The 5,000-nt window shown below is 39.1% G+C and overlaps 1 pseudogene; it reads left to right on the forward strand.

Annotated features, from left to right (window-relative positions):
* LOC137633883 (SCAN domain-containing protein 3-like) overlaps nt 1-5,000 on the forward strand; it is a 142,643-nt pseudogene that overhangs the window by 4,698 nt on the left and 132,945 nt on the right.

Below are 5,000 nucleotides of genomic sequence, written 5' to 3' on the forward strand. Positions count from 1 at the left end.
GGAATGGCTGAGGAGGGTAAACTGGAAAAACCTTTTGTAGTGTTTTGTGAAAGTCAGAAAATACTTTATTTATTTCCTTTTATTTGGCGAACCGAACATTATGGGAGCCTATTGTGATGTCTGTCTGTGTGACACTCAAGGTCTTCAATACCCAATTATTTCATTAACTTGGTCTTCATTAACTAAGGTTTTCATTAACCAACAGCTTCAATAACATATGAAGTCTCTTTTCAATTGAAAGTACGTTATTTACTTCTCTCTCTCCTCACAGCAGTCGATTGATCACCGTGTACGAGAGAGATGAGTTGGTCCTGAGAGAGAGAGAGACAGAGAGAGAGAGAGGAAGTGTGTGTGCTCCTAATAATATAGCCCCCCTGACACTTGCACGCATTTGTGGCATGCATTGTGGCGTGAACTGGCGTCAACGATGCGGGAGCTGCGGTGGAACTTGACGTGAACATGCGTGCCGAGATTTTTGAAATGTTCAAAATTTGTAGCACGCATTGTCACGCCAAAATTGGCGTGAACTTGTCGTGAACAATGCGGGAACTGGAGTGAACAGTGCGGGAGGATGCGTGCCAGTGCGTGGCAATTAAATCAATGGATTTATCCCTACTGAGGGACGATGCGGGAGGATGCGTGCCAGTGCATGGAAATTAAATCAATGGATTTATCCCTACTGAGGGATGATGCAGGAGGATGCGTGCCAGTGCATGGAAATTAAATCAATGGATTTATCCCTACTGAGGGACGATGCAGGAGGATGCGGGAGGATGTGTGCCAGTGCGTGGCAATTAAATCAATGGATTTATCCCTACTTCCTCAAAATCATCAAAGAAAAAATCTGTATAATGACAATATATTCTTTCACCTCTCCCCTCTCCTTATTTAATTGAGAGAGAGAGAGAGGAGAGAGAGAGAGAGAGAGAGAGAGAGAGAGAGAAGAGAGAGAGAGAGAGAGAGAGAGAGAGAATAAGCTTCAATATTTTGATGTATCATAGACTAGGAACAAAAAACTGATAGCTCTCTCTCTCTCTCTCTCTCTCTCTCTCTCTCTCTCTCTCTCTCTCTCTCTCTCTCTCTCTCTCTCTCTCTCTCTCTCTTTCTCTCTCTCTCTCTCTCTCTCTCTCTTGGTATTGTTATCAGCAAGGATTTGAAGTTCACCAAACAGAGCATGAAAGCTGAAAAGAAAGCACAAAACATAATAGGTTACATAAAGAGACAATTCAAATACAGAGATATAGACACTGAAGGCCTACTACAGCTGTAGGCCTATACAGATACACCATTAAATAAATACATTTCAAATTCATCTATTCCGCTCTTTTATAATATATTGAAAACTTTTCCTTTATTCTCCTGCACCATCTACAACTTTACCCTTTGAGTAAGTCTATCGGCAAAATTGTTATTCACACTTACACTAACATAGACCTAGGCGCAAATCTAAGGAATTTGCACTTAATTTTTCACTAACTTTGACCCCCTTCACTCTCTTATCCCTCGGAGAGAGAGAGAGAGAGAGAGAGAGAGAGAGAGAGAGAGAGAGAGAGAGAGAGAGAGAATTATTGATTTTATAGCACAAAAACTAATGAATGGAATAGTCATCTTTCAATCAAATTCTAAGATAATGTAAAGTGGGTTCCAAATATCTGATCAACATATAACTGCCATAAAATATTATTTTTTCAGTAAATTATAAAGCTTAAAAATTATTCAAACCAGCTAATTACCTATAATAATAATTAAATAAAAAAATATTTACTAAATAGAAGTATAATTGTTACAAATATCTATAAAGATAACCTATATATTAATACAGGGAATATTAATCAAAGATTAGCACAAGAATATGCTTTTGATAAAAATCATGTAGGAAGCCCTGTCTTTATATATGATTTGGCCAAGTCGTGAACTGGCGTGAACTGGCATGAACGATGCGTGAACGATGCGGAAAGATGCGGAAAGATGAGTGAACGTGGTGTGAACTTGTCGTGAACTATGCTTGAAAGTGTCGTGAACCTGTCGTGAACAGTGCGGGAACCTCCCAGTGCGTGCCACAAAAGTGGCACGCACTGGCACGCATTTTGCGTGCCAGAAATGCGTGTAAGTGTCGGGGGGGCTCAATAGAGCAACATTTTTAGGAACTTTCCTATGCCCTTATATGGGCATAAGAGAGGATAAACTCTAAGGGATCTCCACGTACATTTTCGGGTATTCGGAACAAAAAATCGGAAAAATGTTGTTGCAACAACGTGAAGTCAAATTCGAAAAGGGGGTTGGGTCCCTGTGAGATAGAGATGAAAGGTTTTAGGGGAGCTTATAGGTATGTCTCTATGTGCTGAGTCATCAGCAGCCATTTCCTGCGCCCTCCTGGTCCTAGCATGGGTGGAGAGGAGACCTGGACATTGTCCTGTGAGTGGTACGAAAAGGGAGAGGGACAGTTCTTCCCATGAGGGTAATCTGAGAATGTGAGAGAGGAAGATTCCTAAGATAATACGTGATACTTTATATGATTGAATTAAGGAACCAGTACAAAGAAGGCTCTGCCCTGGGGCAGGGAGGCCATTCAGTACAGGTAGAGCATAGCCTCTTATGGTATTTCAGTTTCTGTTACATATAGGAAAATGTCCTAAGACTCAGGATCCCCACCTGAGGAAATGTTCCATAGAGTTAAAATCTGCCCCATTTTAGGTAAACCAATTGTGTTTATACCAGATATTATCAAAAAGAAGAAGAAGAAGAAGAGAAGAAGAAGAAGAAGAAGAAGAAGAAGAAGAAGAAGAAGAAGAAGAAGAAGAAGAAGAAGAAGAAGAAGAGGTAAAGTTGTTGTTGTTGTTTGTCAACAAAAACTTCATCATCGAGACTTGCAAATTTGTCTTGGGCTCACTTATGCATTTCAGAGACCTTGTTAACACCTAATGTTACATCCTTTGACCTTTCACCTCTGACCTCCGATACCTTATAGGTGAACCTCACGAAGAAAAACGATTCTGGTCTGAGCCAGGAGCTTCCAAAACAGATCGTGTCAAGGTCTTCTCCTCTTTTAGTTTTTTGACTTCTAAAATGTCAAATAAATTTATCTTGAGATTTTTTTCTTTGAAAATATAGTTTAACGACAACAACAACAACAACAACAACAACAACAACAACAACACCAATAAATAATAATAATAACAACAACCGATCTTCTTGTGTAATTCCAACTTGTTCCTCTGAATGAGAGAAATGACCAAAGGCCTTCTCTAATGGTTAGGTTGTTTTGAGGTCGGATCAGGTCATCTCTCTCTCTCTCTCTCTCTCTCTCGTCTCTCTCTCTCTCTCTCTCTCTCTCTCTCTCTCTCTCCGTTGATATCTCTCGTTGGTTCTTGCATGAAATTGCATTTTACAAATCTGTTGCAAAAGGGGAAAATGTCATCTTTGTTCTGATCCTGACCAAAATAAACCCAGGATTCAATGAAAGTTCATTTCATACATAACCAACAGCACATCTATTTCTCAGACACACAATGCAACCATTACCCTTCACCTTGCACAATATCAACGAACAAACGAACAAACAAACACTGAATTTGTAAAGTCAAAGACACAAACAACAGTGCTGCTTTTGTCTCTGTCTGTCTGTGAGTCTAATGATGTAATAATTCAATATCTGGTGAAGAGAGAGAGAGAGAGAGAGAGAGAGAGGAGAGAGAGAGAGAGAGGAGAGAGACTTGTTGCATAATTACTGGAGTAATTCAGAGAGAGAGAGAGAGAGAGAGAGAGAGAGAGAGAGAGATACTTGTTGCATAATTACTGGAGTAATTCAGAGAGAGAGAGAGAGAGGAGAGAGAGAGAGAGAGAGAGAGAGAGAGAGAGAGAGAGAGAGAGAGAGATGGAGACTTGTTGCATAATCACTGGAGTAATTCAGAGAGAGAGAGAGAGAGAGAGAGAGAGAGAGAGAGAGAGAGAGAGAGAGAGAGAGAGAGAGAGAATCATCTTCCTGTTTCCTGAAGTCTAAATTTCAGAACAAGATTTTCATTCTTATCATTATGAGCAAAGCGCATATTATATCCTTTATGAAGTAACTATGACGTCATTAATGATAAAAGCAGAGATAACCAATCAAGTTTTTGATGAGAGGAAAGTTGAGCCTAATCATTAATGTTCACAATTCAGATGACATTATCATCATCACTATCAAAATGAGACTAAATGGGACTAAATCACCTCTAGACTATTCAAATACCTCCATTGAGAATGCCAGTCCTTTATAATCCTATTTGGGGATTAAGGCAAAAGATTTAATCCCAAAGGGAAGGGATTTAATGGAAACCCTTTAAATAAATCCTCTCCCTTCAGCTGTGGAGGGTCAAAGATGTGGGGGGGCAGGAGATAAATGGCTTGCAACTGAATTCTCAGTTTCTTTTTTGTGTGTGAAATACGCACACCCCTATATATATATATATATATATATATATATATATATATATAATATATATATATATATATATATATATATATATATATATATATATATATATATATATATATATATATATCCCCTTGATGCGAGTAGGTTTTATTTAGTTAAATTCCATTTTCCTGACTAGTTAAAAATTGGATAGAATTGAAAAAAGGATCCTTCTGGTTCCTATTAGTGATTAGGACATTTGTCTTGTCTCCTTCAAGTCTTATGTTTGATAACAGACAATAAAAGCTATTCGATTATACTAAGACAGAATGAAGTTGTGTGCACACCATTATTATCAACATCCAATGGAGATATTCATTAACTAACGAGCATTGATTCTTGTTGACTCCTCTTCTTCTTGAGTGCATGAGTAAGAAGGATCTCTCCCTCTCCTCCTCCTCCTGTTGGGATAGCGAGACACGAGTCCCATTCTCCTTCCAGGACTCAAATCCTCCAGTAGATATTTCCCCTCCCCCTGAGGATCTCCTCGGAAGGACCGTTTTCCCCCTCGGAAGTTCGTATTAGAGTTGGCCTCTGGTGAGAAGGG

This window comes from Palaemon carinicauda, chromosome 43 (genome assembly GCF_036898095.1).
Source record: "Palaemon carinicauda isolate YSFRI2023 chromosome 43, ASM3689809v2, whole genome shotgun sequence".
Taxonomy (NCBI): Eukaryota; Metazoa; Arthropoda; class Malacostraca; order Decapoda; family Palaemonidae; genus Palaemon; species Palaemon carinicauda.